This window comes from Lissotriton vulgaris, chromosome 4_1 (genome assembly GCF_964263255.1).
Source record: "Lissotriton vulgaris chromosome 4_1, aLisVul1.2, whole genome shotgun sequence".
Lineage (NCBI taxonomy): Eukaryota > Metazoa > Chordata > Amphibia > Caudata > Salamandridae > Lissotriton > Lissotriton vulgaris.
The window spans coordinates 839,927,788-839,942,494 of record NC_141691.1 but is presented as its reverse complement, the minus strand read 5'-3'; positions in this window follow the sequence as shown (position 1 = coordinate 839,942,494).

Sequence of the window (14,707 nt, the reverse complement as noted above, 5' to 3'; positions counted from 1 at the left end):
TCAGAGAAAGGGAGAGATAGGGTCCTCACTGTCAGACATGAGGAGGCCAACAATTACAAAGTCCTGAAGAGTGTTCTGATAGATGGGTTTGGCTTAACCCCTGAGCAATACAGGTTAAAGTTCAGAGACACCCACAAGACACAGACTCAGGACTGGACTGATTTTGTTGATTGTGCAACTAAGGCTCTGGAGGGTTGGCTAAATGGCAGCAACGTACATGACTTCACAGGATTGTATAATTTGATTATGAGGGAGCAGATCCTAAGTAATTGTCAGAACCAGCTCTTACACCAGCACCTGGTGGACTCAGATTTGACCTCTCCCCAAGAATTGGGAAAGAGGGCAGATAAATGGGTCAGAACCAGGATTAGGCCTAAGAATCAGGACAGTAACCCGAAGAAGGAGTCTACCAAGCCTCAAGAAAAGGGTGGGGATAAAAGTAAAGAAAAGACTTCCCCAGGGCCCCAAAATTCCGATGAAAAGGGTGGGCCCCGCGACACTTCTTCAACAGAGAAAAAGCCTTATTGTCATGCCTGTAAACAGGTTGGGCATTACAAAACAGACAACTGTTGTCCCAAGAATGGCAATAAAGAGAATATACCTCCAAAGCCAGCTCCAACACCTCCTGTTACTGTCAGCAGTAATCCCCCAGGAAGTGGGAGCACACCCAGGAATCTGGGTGGGTTTACTTTTGGAGCCCAGGGGGACCCTGGCCTATCCAGGTCCCCATCCCCCAATGATCTTGTTCATGAGACTGGCATGGGGTTTGCCAACTTCTCTGTTTGCCCAAATACCTTGAGCAAATATAGACAAGAACCCATCATCAATGGTTTGAAAGTTGAAGCCTTTAGAGACACAGGGGCTAGCATCACCATGGTGGCTGACTGTATAGTCCCCTCTAAGCAACTTTTACCAGGTGCCACATACCAGGTCACAAACATTGATGGTATCCAAACAAATCATCCCATGGCAGTAGTAAGTCTCAGCTGGGGAGGTGTCACTGGCCCAAAGAGAGTGGCAGTGTCACCAAACTTGCCTGTAGACTGCCTACTGGGTAATGATTTAGAAATCTCAACCTGGGCTGAGGTTGAACAGGAAATCCATTCTAGAATGGTAAACTCCAATGGAAAGGTTAGTGGGGCTGTACTGGCTATAGCCCCAACCCAAGATGTCCTTCCTGAAAAGGTTGGTAGGGCTGAGCAACTCTCTGCCCCATCTTTAACAGAAGCTCTTCCAAAACAGAATAGCAAAGCTGTTATGATAGCAGCAGCAACCCAAACTGGGTCTCCTCCTGAAAAGGTTGGTGGGGCTGTGATGGCCACAGCCCAAACTCAAACAGATATGTGTGTTGTGAAGCCTGAAATGATGGATCACTCCACCCAAACTGAGAGCATGGAGGAGGAAGAGAAATCTCCCCCTCACCAGACATTAGGACAGGATCAGCCTCCTCAGGGAACTGATCTTACTCCTGATGAAGGAACTGCCCCAGAGGTTGTTAGGCCTGGCCTGACAGAGCCTCTGATGGCAGTGGACCCTTCTCAGGTGGGACCCAGTCTGGAGCAGGTAACCTGCCCCTCTCTACCATGCCTCAGTCAGCCCAGGGCTGCAGAGGACAAGAAGGACAGTGAGACCCAGAGGGCCCCCTGTCAAATAAAGCACCCCCATCAACAGATTAGGGGCACCAAAACTAGTAGGCCTAGTAAGGTGAAAACTTTAAAAACTCCTGAGGGAGCCCCCTTAAAAACAGTTAGGGACCACCCACAGATGGATTCTGTTGGGCACAGCCAAACCTGGGACCCAAAGGGCCCAAACCTGAACTGTCCCTCCAGCAAGCCACACAGAGGGACCCAGCCTCCAGCTTTAGGTAGCCAGAGGTTGACCCTGAGAGCTCAGTGCAACTCAGTTGAAGAAAGAAAGGCACACATGGTGGAAGATAATTGGAGGAAGTTGAGCCCAAAATTAGTGGAGCCTCACTTCAATACTCCATATCCAAACCCGCCTTTAACTTTGCATAAACACACCCAAGGTAGTGATTCCCTATGGTGGAGACCCTCTAATACCCCTAGGGTGAGGGACTGCTTAGTGGACCATGAGACAAGGGGTACCCATGCTAGTGCAGGTACTTCCTTATATGGCCACTCAGGCAATATAGGCTTACCTGGCCAAGGATAGCCTTATCTCCTTTCGTTTGGGGGGGGGTTGTGTAGGAAGGTGGCTACCTGACTATGGTTACCCCAGATTTTTTGCCTTGTGTTTAGCTGGTTTTCGACTTAGTTGGCCTGGTTCCCTGCTAATTAGGGCCCCAGGCTATCTGCTCTCTCTGTAAAATGGATTCCATGTACCCTAGGTGAATAACTAGATTGGCTTGGGTCACCTTATCAGCCCCTGTACAGAGCACTATAGGTGCCCAGGGCATAGGTGCATCCAAGGCCTACCAGGGGCTGCAGCATATCTTTTGCCACCCCTGGCTGGCTATCTAAAATTGACACAACTGGCTGATCACTCAGCTGGGGCAAGGTGGTGTAATCACCCTTGCTTAGATATAGTATGCCTATATGTAAACCTATCTGGACACATATAAACCTGTGAGCCACTCCTATGGCAGGCCTTAACAATCCTGAAGGCAGAGTGCGTGGTTTAATGTGAGATGGTGCTTTAGCATGAGCTGAGCCTGTCTGCAGCTGTCGGGACCAATTCCCTTAGCTGTTCCGGGATAATGCCAAACCATATACTATTAAGTGCATTATAATCCTCGCGGTTATATGTCAACTTTGGTTTGGCTTTATCAAAACATGTCGTGTAAGGTGTCATACGAATTGGAATACTACCCCCTCGCCAGTCCTGGCGACGGGGGTAGCATTCCACCCCTCTAGAGGGGACGACATGTTACTTTTGCTAAAACGCGGTTGATTTTTAAAAGAGCCTCAGATCCACAAAATGGATGCTTCTGCCACAGACACATGTCTGACCTCCTGCTGCTGACCGAAACTCAGCAGAGGAGGCCTGGACAAAGGCTTTCCTGTCACAGGGAGGTGTCACACCACCCCAGACAGGAGATAGTGGATTGTAGCAGGGAGGTTTGAAAGAAACCAGACAGTGCCTGGGGAGCACAAGGCTTCCCCTTGCATAATCCGGTCAAACCGGCTCTGGGGCATCCCAGCCCCAGCTCCAGTGTGACCTGGACAAAGGAAAGGGGGTGTAACCGCCCCCCTTCCTGGTCCCACCCATAGGGAGGGACCTAGCAGGAGATCCACCCCTCAGATTGGAATAAGAGTGGGAGCAGTTTAATGCAACTCAGATCATCCTGAAATCAGCTTTAAACTAAGAAGACGACTGGACTTCGACATTCTGATGAACAGAAGACTGAAGAGCATCTCCCTTGTGGCCTAGGAGGGGCCACCCTGTGAACACAGGCACCATCCAGCACCTCGACGTCTGCTTTGCCGCCGCCTCCCACCGGAACCCGAGTGCAGAGCCTGACAAGACCCAGCTTCCCAGACTTCTCACAGCCCGATCCACAGTCCCTGCAAAGAAGGGACCCGTGGAGGCACCGAGAGACGTGGGAGCGGACATCTTGGAATACCCCCGAGACGCTGGCTGCGCAGCACCCGAGGCACCCTCGACTCTGTGCTTTGGGGTTTGGAAAGCCCCACAACCGAGCAGCATTTGCACCAAAGATCAGCCCTCCAGCATCTCCACGATCCGCGTGGGGCCCTTTTGTTTTGTGCCACTTGACTCGCCATCCCGGCCGCTTGTCACGTGGTCAGCGGCCATCTTGGCAACGAAACTTACGATTTACACTGTGGGTCTGGTTGCTCCAGACCTGTCCTCGCACCTGTAGAAAGGAGTACCCGCTCTGACCTTGCTGGTCCGAGTAATAAGCCCTTTTCACTTTCCCAGTGGCTTGCGTTAGCCAAGGCTTGTTTGCTTCAATCGAGTTGCCGACACCGCCATGAGCTAGAGCCTTCGAGGGACAGCTCGCGATCGACTCCTGGACGTCCTTGACCTCTTCGTGTCCACGTGGCTGCAGAGAGAAGCAACACCTCATCACCTGTTTGCACCCGACTTTGCCTGGTTCCAATCTGGTTCCACGGTGGTCACTGGTCAGTGACTTTGAACATTGTCCCCTCTGCTTTCAGGACTTCACCACTTCAGATCCACCCTTGGATCCACCGGACACTTCTGCTTCCCATCGCCTGCAGCATCTTCAGCGTCAAGCGCCAAGAATCTGCGTGTCAAAACCCGACGCCACTTCGACCCTGTGCACCCACTTCCTGTGGGTGAGGTAACATTGCAACGCCAGTGTGCCCACGTTGGTACACACCTCTAGGGTCTGTGTCTTAAGTTTTGTTCCTCTAGGTTCAGCCGAAGTGTCCTTTAACTAACTTTATGTAACTTTTACGCACCATTGACATTGCATTGGTGCAAGCCGCACTTTCCGTGCTGCACCCGAATTCCGTGGGCTACTCCCGACTTCAGCATTGCTAGTCCTGACTGCTCCCAGCGATTCTCTAGGCCCTAGGCCTAACCACTGTTCGATTGGTAGCTCTTATACCATTTTTTTAGTATATGGTTTGAGTGGCCACCGGCCCTCATCCAAAATTGTGCAACTTTGTATGTTATACTGTGCTTTTGATTTAACGCTTGTGCCCCTTTCCTCATAAAGAGTACTGGGGAGTAATTTAGAAATAAATACATATATTTTTATAATATATACTTGTGTGGTGTCCTTTCATTTGATTACAGGATTGTATGTGGTAAAACAGCTCGCTTAACACGACCTCTTAAGTTAAGCCTTTAAGGCTGCTTAGTCCATGCTACCACTAGGATAGCTTGTCTAACAAGGTTGACTTACAACCAGACATCTTTGGGGTTTGTTTGGACTGATACCAAGTGGTTCCAGAATTGGAAACACTATATATCAGGCCAACTTCTCACATTGGTGTGCAGCGGTGCGGATTTGAGCTTGCTGTTTGTTTTACCATTGCAATCTTTATATCAAATTGAAAGATCACATCAAGTACCTTAGGTACATATAAATCAAAAGCTTAGCATATTAAGTTCTACTGAACTTAGTAGTTGTAGATTAAAGGGATTAGCACACCCTGACTACAACTCACTAGCAAGGTACAGTAGGAAAACACTTAGTGTAGGTAAGTGCACCACTTACACCTCACTAGCAGTCATGCCTGACACAGGAGCAGCCTCAGAGTCTACCCCTGTGATAGTTGACCCCATCAAGGCAACTTCCAGATATGACAACCTTAGCCACAATGAGTTGGGGGCCTTGTGCACAGCAAGGGGCTACAAAAGGGTAGAAACCCTACCATCCCTTCCCTGATAGCCATCCTGAGAAAGGATGACTTAGATAAGGTGAGTCAGACTCCCTTAGAGTCAGGAGAAGGACAGAACTCCCCTGAGAATGAGGATCTTCCAGAAGATGAGGAGGAGGAAGAGGAAGAGGAAGGCTCAGATGTAGAAGAGCCTGAAGATCAGGATCAGAGGGTGACCCAGGTACAGGTTGGCAGGCTTAACCAGGCCAATCTAGACCTACATGGGGGTGGAGAGGGCCAGCACCTCCCCAGATCCCATAACCTAATTCTCCCAGGCAACAGAAGGGTGAGATCTCCATCAGGGGACTCTCATGTTTCTAGTGTCTCATGAGAATCTCAAAGGGGAATGACTTCCCCCCAGAGGAAAGAGCATAGGGCCAGGATGAGGGCTGTCCAACTCCAAATAGAAAGGGAAGAGGTAGCCTTGGCTCAAGCTAAACTTGCTTTAGCAAGAGAAAGAAAAATGTGTGGATTAGATTCCACTGGTGGCAGCAATATTCCTAAAGAGAAACCCAGGTCCTATGATAGTAGAAACCTGACAAAGATTGTGCCCCCCTACAAGGAAGGGGATGACATCCACAAATGGATGACTGCTCTGGAGAGAGCCTGCATGGTACAGCAGGTTCCTGAGGAACAGTGGGCAGCAATCTTATGGTACTCCTTTTCAGAGAAAGGGAGAGATAGGCTCCTCACTGTCAGACATGAGGGGGCCAACAATTACAAAGTCCTGAAGAGTGTTCTGATAGATGGGTTTGGCTTAACCACTGAGCAATACAGGTTAAAGTTCAGAGACACCCAGAAGACACAGAATCAGGACTGGACTGATTTTGTTGATTGTGCAACTAAGGCTCTGGAGGGTTGGCTAAATGGCAGCAAAGTACATGACTTCACAGGATTGTATAATTTGATTATGAGGGAGCAGACCCTAAGTAATTGTCAGAACCAGCTCTTACACCAGCACCTGGTGGACTCAGATTTGACCTCTCCCCAAGAATTGGGAAAGAGGGCAGATAAATGGGTCAGAACCAGGATTAGGCCTAAGAATCAGGACAGTAACCCGAAGAAGGAGTCTACCAAGCCTCAAGAAAAGGGTGGGGATAAAAGTAAAGAAAAGACTTCCCCAGGGCCCCACAATTCCAATGAAAAGGGTGGGCCCCGCAACACTTCTTCAACAGAGAAAAAGCCTTATTGTCATGCCTGTAAACAGGTTGGGCATTACAAAACAGACAACTGTTGTCCCAAGAATGGCAATAAAGAGAATATACCTCCAAAGCCAGCTCCAACACCTCCTGTTACTGTCAGCAGTAATCCCCCAGGAAGTGGGAGCACACCCAGGAATCTGGGTGGGTTTACTTTTGGAGCCCAGGGGGACCCTGGCCTATCCAGGTCCCCATCCCCCAATGATCTTGTTCATGAGACTGGCATGGGGTTTGCCAACTTCTCTGTTTGCCCAAATACCTTGAGCAAATATAGACAAGAACCCATCATCAATGGTTTGAAAGTTGAAGCCTTTAGAGACACAGGGGCTAGCATCACCATGGTGGCTGACTGTATAGTCCCCTCTAAGCAACTTTTACCAGGTGCCACATACCAGGTCACAAACATTGATGGTATCCAAACAAATCATCCCATGGCAGTAGTAAGTCTCAGCTGGGGAGGTGTCACTGGCCCAAAGAGAGTGGCAGTGTCACCAAACTTGCCTGTAGACTGCCTACTGGGTAATGATTTAGAAATCTCAACCTGGGCTGAGGTTGAACAGGAAATCCATTCTAGAATGGTAAACTCCAATGGAAAGGTTAGTGGGGCTGTACTGGCTATAGCCCCAACCCAAGATGTCCTTCCTGAAAAGGTTGGTAGGGCTGAGCAACTCTCTGCCCCATCTTTAACAGAAGCTCTTCCAAAACAGAATAGCAAAGCTGTTATGATAGCAGCAGCAACCCAAACTGGGTCTCCTCCTGAAAAGGTTGGTGGGGCTGTGATGGCCACAGCCCAAACTCAAACAGATATGTGTGTTGTGAAGCCTGAAATGATGGATCACTCCACCCAAACTGAGAGCATGGAGGAGGAAGAGAAATCTCCCCCTCACCAGACATTAGGACAGGATCAGCCTCCTCAGGGAACTGATCTTACCCCTGATGAAGGAACTGCCCCAGAGGTTGTTAGGCCTGGCCTGACAGAGCCTCTGATGGCAGTGGACCCTTCTCAGGTGGGACCCAGTCTGGAGCAGGTAACCTGCCCCTCTCTACCTTGCCTCAGTCAGCCCAGGGCTGCAGAGGACAAGAAGGACAGTGAGACCCAGAGGGCCCCCTGTCAAATAAAGCACCCCCATCAACAGATTAGGGGCACCAAAACTAGTAGGCCTAGTAAGGTGAAAACTTTAAAAACTCCTGAGGGAGCCCCCTTAAAAACAGTTAGGGACCACCCACAGATGGATTCTGTTGGGCACAGCCAAACCTGGGACCCAAAGGGCCCAAACCTGAACTGTCCCTCCAGCAAGCCACACAGAGGGACCCAGCCTCCAGCTTTAGGTAGCCAGAGGTTGACCCTGAGAGCTCAGTGCAACTCAGTTGAAGAAAGAAAGGCACACATGGTGGAAGATAATTGGAGGAAGTTGAGCCCAAAATTAGTGGAGCCTCACTTCAATACTCCATATCCAAACCCGCCTTTAACTTTGCATAAACACACCCAAGGTAGTGATTCCCTATGGTGGAGACCCTCTAATACCCCTAGGGTGAGGGACTGCTTAGTGGACCATGAGACAAGGGGTACCCATGCTAGTGCAGGTACTTCCTTATATGGCCACTCAGGCAATATAGGCTTACCTGGCCAAGGATAGCCTTATCTCCTTTCGTTTGGGGGGGGTTGTGTAGGAAGGTGGCTACCTGACTATGGTTACCCCAGATTTTTTGCCTTGTGTTTAGCTGGTTTTCGACTTAGTTGGCCTGGTTCCCTGCTAATTAGGGCCCCAGGCTATCTGCTCTCTCTGTAAAATGGATTCCATGTACCCTAGGTGCATAACTAGATTGGCTTGGGTCACCTTATCAGCCCCTGTACAGAGCACTATAGGTGCCCAGGGCATAGGTGCATCCAAGGCCTACCAGGGGCTGCAGCATATCTTTTGCCACCCCTGGCTGGCTATCTAAAATTGACACAACTGGCTGATCACTCAGCTGGGGCAAGGTGGTGTAATCACCCCTTGCTTAGATATAGTATGCCTATATGTAAACCTATCTGGACACATATAAACCTGTGAGCCACTCCTATGGCAGGCCTTAACAATCCTGAAGGCAGAGTGCGTGGTTTAATGTGAGATGGTGCTTTAGCATGAGCTGAGCCTGTCTGCAGCTGTCGGGACCAATTCCCTTAGCTGTTCCGGGATAATGCCAAACCATATACTATTAAGTGCATTATAATCCTCGCGGTTATATGTCAACTTTGGTTTGGCTTTATCAAAACATGTCGTGTAAGGTGTCATACGAATTGGAATACTACCCCCTCGCCAGTCCTGGCGACGGGGGTAGCATTCCACCCCTCTAGAGGGGACGACATGTTACTTTTGCTAAAACGCGGTTGATTTTTAAAAGAGCCTCAGATCCACAAAATGGATGCTTCTGCCACAGACACATGTCTGACCTCCTGCTGCTGACCGAAACTCAGCAGAGGAGGCCTGGACAAAGGCTTTCCTGTCACAGGGAGGTGTCACACCACCCCAGACAGGAGATAGTGGATTGTAGCAGGGAGGTTTGAAAGAAACCAGACAGTGCCTGGGGAGCACAAGGCTTCCCCTTGCATAATACGGTCAAACCGGCTCTGGGGCATCCCAGCCCCAGCTCCAGTGTGACCTGGACAAAGGAAAGGGGGTGTAACCGCCCCCCTTCCTGGTCCCACCCATAGGGAGGGACCTAGCAGGAGATCCACCCCTCAGATTGGAATAAGAGTGGGAGCAGTTTAATGCAACTCAGATCATCCTGAAATCAGCTTTAAACTAAGAAGACGACTGGACTTCGACATTCTGATGAACAGAAGACTGAAGAGCATCTCCCTTGTGGCCTAGGAGGGGCCACCCTGTGAACACAGGCACCATCCAGCACCTCGACGTCTGCTTTGCCGCCGCCTCCCGCCGGAACCCGAGTGCAGAGCCTGACAAGACCCAGCTTCCCAGACTTCTCACAGCCCGATCCACAGTCCCTGCAAAGAAGGGACCCGTGGAGGCACCGAGAGACGTGGGAGCGGACATCTTGGAATACCCCCGAGACGCTGACTGCGCAGCACCCGAGGCACCCTCGACTCTGTGCTTTGGGGTTTGGAAAGCCCCACAACCGAGCAGCATTTGCACCAAAGATCAGCCCTCCAGCATCTCCACGATCCGCGTGGGGCCCTTTTGTTTTGTGCCACTTGACTCGCCATCCCAGCCGCTTGTCACGTGGTCAGCGGCCATCTTGGCAACGAAACTTACGATTTACACTGTGGGTCTGGTTGCTCCAGACCTGTCCTCGCTCCTGTAGAAAGGAGTACCCGCTCTGACCTTGCTGGTCCGAGTAATAAGCCTTTTTTACTTTCCCTGTGGCTTGCATTAGCCAAGGCTTGTTTGCTTCAATCGAGTTGCCGACACAGCCATCAGCTAGAGCCTTCGAGGGACAGCTCGTGATCGACTCCTGGACGTCCTTGACCTCTTCGTGTCCACGTGGCTGCAGAGAGAAGCAACACCTCATCACCTGTTTGCACCCGACTTTGCCTGGTTCCAATCTGGTTCCACGGTGGTCACTGGTCAGTGACTTTGAACATTGTCCCTCCTGCTTTCAGGTCTTCACCACTTCAGATCCACCCTTGGATCCACCGGACACTTCTGCTTCCCATCGCCTGCAGCATCTTCAGCTTCAAGCGCCAAGAATCTGCGTGTCAAAACCCGACGCCACTTCGACCCTGTGCACCCACTTCCTGTGGGTGAGGTAACATTGCAACGCCAGTGTGCCCACGTTGGTACACACCTCTAGGGTCTGTGTCTTAAGTTTTGTTCCTCTAGGTTCAGCGGAAGTGTCCTTTAACTAACTTTATGTAACTTTTACGCACCATTGACATTGCATTGGTGCAAGCCGCACTTTTTGTGTTGCACCCGAATTCCGTGGGCTACTCCCGACGTCAGCATTGCTAGTCCTGACTGCTCCCAGCGATTCTCTAGGCCCTAGGCCTAACAACTGTTCGATTGGTATCTCTTATACCATTTTTTTAGTATATGGTTTGAGTGGCCACCGGCCCTCATCCAAAATTGTGCAACTTTGTATGTTATACTGTGCTTTTGATTTAACGCTTGTGCCCCTTTCCTCATAAAGAGTACTGGGGAGTAATTTAAAAATAAATACATATATTTTTATAATATATACTTGTGTGGTGTCCTTTCATTTGATTACAGGATTGTATGTGGTAAAACAGCTCGCTTAACACGACCTCTTAAGTTAAGCCTTTAAGGCTGCTTAGTCCATGCTACCACTAGGAAAGCTTGTCTAACAAGGTTGACTTACAACCAGACATCTTTGGGGTTTGTTTGGACTGATACCAAGTGGTTCCAGAATTGAAAACAGTATATATCAGGCCAACTTCTCACAACCTTTAAGTTACTCACTCTGCTTTCCTCCTATAGGATTGCTTTGGCTTCTCACTGTATCGAACTAAATGTTAATCCTGAATACAAAGTAGCTTTTTTTTCTACACTGAAAAGCATTAACTGCACATGAAAAGGATTATTTAATTTAATTATTTATAGAGTTTTATATAGCGCAAACATGACCCGAGGCATCAGAGCGCTTTACAAATCTTCAGGGACAAAAAAATAGGGAGACAAGTACATCAGAACAAGAGTATGTAAGATACAGGAGTACACAGGAGGGCTGATATTTCGCAACACCGCCAAGACTATACATACATTTGCCAGTAATAACTTGAAAGTATTGAATCATTGAAAAGTCTACTTACATGTAAATGAGTTCACCTTGGTTCTTAAAAATAAAAAGTAATAAATGTAATAATTTTAAAACCATTGTCCTGGAGTTAGTCATTGAGTGTGCGTTCCTGCCTTGTAGGAGTATGTATTTTTTTTTTCAGAGGTCTTGAAGTATTTATTTATTTATGCAATTTTATATAGCGCGAACTTTACCCGAAGGTGTCAGAGCGCTTTACATAAGAACCAGTTGAAAACATAAGGACTAACGGTTACATGAAAAAAATTGCAAATTTTTGCTTTACATAAGAACCAGTTGAAAACATACGGATTTAGGAGTACATGTGTTACAAAAAAGGTACAAACAGAAAAAATTGCAAATGTACAAGAGATAAAGTCACTCAAGGAGGATATACAAATGGATATACTCTAGGCATATACTAGTAATATCTCTATCTACATAGGGAGGGGATACACATGGATATACTCTAAGAGTTACATAGGAATGGTAGAGAGCACAGCGGACTACTGCATTTACAAAGTTGGATCTCAACAGAGTTTACTATCTGGTTAGAGTCAGAACGGGTGATGAGTGGAACACTGCTTTCTGTACTAAGTTTGGGTTGTGCTAGTATCAGGTCGTGCCTTTTGGACTGTGCAATGCTCCTGCAGCATTTCAATATTTTATTGATAAGGTATTGAGATGATTTTTGGATGTGTTTTGTGCTATCGATTTAGATGATATCTTTCTCAGTTTTGAAACCTTGGAGGTTCACCTTTGACATAAAAGGGTGGTTCTGCAATGTTTGAAAGAACATCCTCTCTTAGCTAAGATATATAAATGACTTCATCACACTACTACCACAGTGTAGTTTCGGGGGTACTTCATTACACCTGAAAGCATTCAGATGGATTAACAAAAAGAAGCTGTAATAGTGCAATTGCCCACACCCACATCAGTTAAAAAACTTCAGAGGTGTTTGGGTATTGTCAATTTTTATATGAGATACATTCATCAGATATGAAAAAAGCGGTAGCTTTTATTTGGTCAGAAGAAGCAGATCTGCATTTTAGGAATCTTTTCATAGTGCTTCCATTTTGCAAAATCTTAATTTGGAGTGTCCTTTCACATTTGAGACAGATTCTTTTTGTTCTGTGACTGGAGGTGTTTTGTCGTGGAGAAATACAAACACTGGCCAGGTTCACCCAGTATCTCACACTTCCAATAAATCTTCACCAGCAGAGTTATATTATACCATTATTGAGAAGAAACTTTTGGCCACGAAGAGATCATTTGAACGATGAGGCATTTTTTGTTAGGAGGATAACATACCATAGTAGTGCACAAAGAGACCATAAACCTTTAGATTTAATATCAGTCAGAGCACTTACCCATACAAACATAAAGGGACTTGGTTTTCTCTGACTAAAATCTCATGCTAAATTAAAGACCAGGTTATGCAATCAATCCATTGCTTTGATTATTGTAGCTTCGTTTTTTACCAAAATGTGTATAGAAAGTCCTTCTATAGACAAAAAGACATGGCTAATGAAACAAGACAATAGGCATGAAAAATATGGCTCGATGCATCATGAAAGTGCCTTGTAGGAGTATGTACAATAAATGCATTCACACTAGTCTCTGATTAGACTAACTGCTCAGCCTAGGTACCACTAAATTGAGAGTACGGTATTATCTACTGTATCCTCTGCTATATTGTTGGTGACTCAGTGGCCTCTGTACACACTATACCTCTTTTAGGTATAGTATATACAGAGCCAGCTCCTACAAATGCTATTACAAAACGTGCTGCATCATGCACTTATTCTTGCTGCATAATTTGCTTAAATCTGCTGCATAATTTGGCCCTCTCCTGCCATAGAATTCCAGGGGCCCTGAGCTTTCTGGACCCAACTAAAGGGTGTGGTGGCTTTGAAAAGGCGTGCTCTTTATTAGGTCCCAATTAGTGGTATATATCAATGTGACCATGTGCAAGCGTGCTCATGGTTTTTACAAACACTGCAACTTAAAGGGGTATTGTGAAGTAGGAAGGTTCACTAACAAGCAGGAACAGTCGGAAAGCGAATAAGTTGAATCAGAAGGTTTTATTCCAAGTAATCAGCGTATCCACAGGAGCATGTCCGCACACAGCAATCTCCAACTGTAAAAGTGCCTAAAGCCACAGTTGGAAACTACTAGTTGAAGACGCCTCGAGAAACGCATCTCTTGAAGATAAACATTCTTCAAGAGATGCGCGACCATTGATAAGAACATAAGGCACGTGTTACATTCATGAACAAACCTCACGTGCAAGTGAAAGAACACATAACTCACATAACTCTAAGAACTCTAACAACTCCTCCCTCCCCACAAAATAAAGAAATAAAGAAATGACAAGCAAACTTAACTTAAATAAAAATCTCTAAAACGAGAAGGAAATGAACAATTCCTATGAGACCTAGATGACAAATCAGAAGAGGGAGAGGAGAAGGAAGGACATGAAGCTTCAGCATTTTCCAAGGTGTCCTGAGAAGGAAAAGAAACTTCACTCAAGATATCTTGAGAAGATGAAGAAACATCATTTAAAACTGGAGCTTCTTGAATAGGTAAAGGAACATCATTTGAAACTGGAGTTTCAAGTTGAATTGGAAAATCATGAAAGGAACAGGAGGGGCTCTCATCCCCATGCTTAGTTCTAAGAACTTTCCTAGCCTGTTCAGATGTTAGCTTTACAAGGGAACGTTTGTTACGCCACCCTCTTTTATCTAAAAACAGTGATCCTTTAGACACTTTGAGGACCTGAGTTGGAAGTGAAAATTTTGACAAACCCTTCTTCACTCTATCCATAGTCTTCAACATAACCCAGTCACCTACTGCAAATGTTTCAGGAATAGAAATTATTTTAGAATCAAAGTTCCGCTTCTGCACCTCCTGTTGTCTTGCAACATTACTTTTAACAACTAATTTGTCTGAACAGGCTATACATTCAGTCTTTTCTGAAGCCAAATCCTTAATCCAGGAGGGACAGACAATACCATGTGGATTCCGCTTTTTCAATAGCCTGAAAGGGGATATGACCGTAGTGGAATGAGGAGTAACTAAATATGCCCAAACCTTTTCTCTTAGAAAATCCTCAACATTCATACTACATGAAGTTGCAGTCTGGATGCCCTCCTTCAAAAACCTGTTCATACGCTCAATCAAGCCATTTGACGCGGGAGAATAAAGAGCGACTCTTAAGTGTTTCACATCAAATCCCTTCAAAAACTCTTCCATGACACCAGAACAGAAATGTGAACCATTGTCACTAACGATTTCCCTTGGGGGACCTTCCATCCTAAAAACTTGTTTCAAGAAACGCATTGCTGATGCTGAATCTGGATTTGTACAAAAATCAAAATCAAACCACTTTGAATAATAATCTACAATAGAAACTAT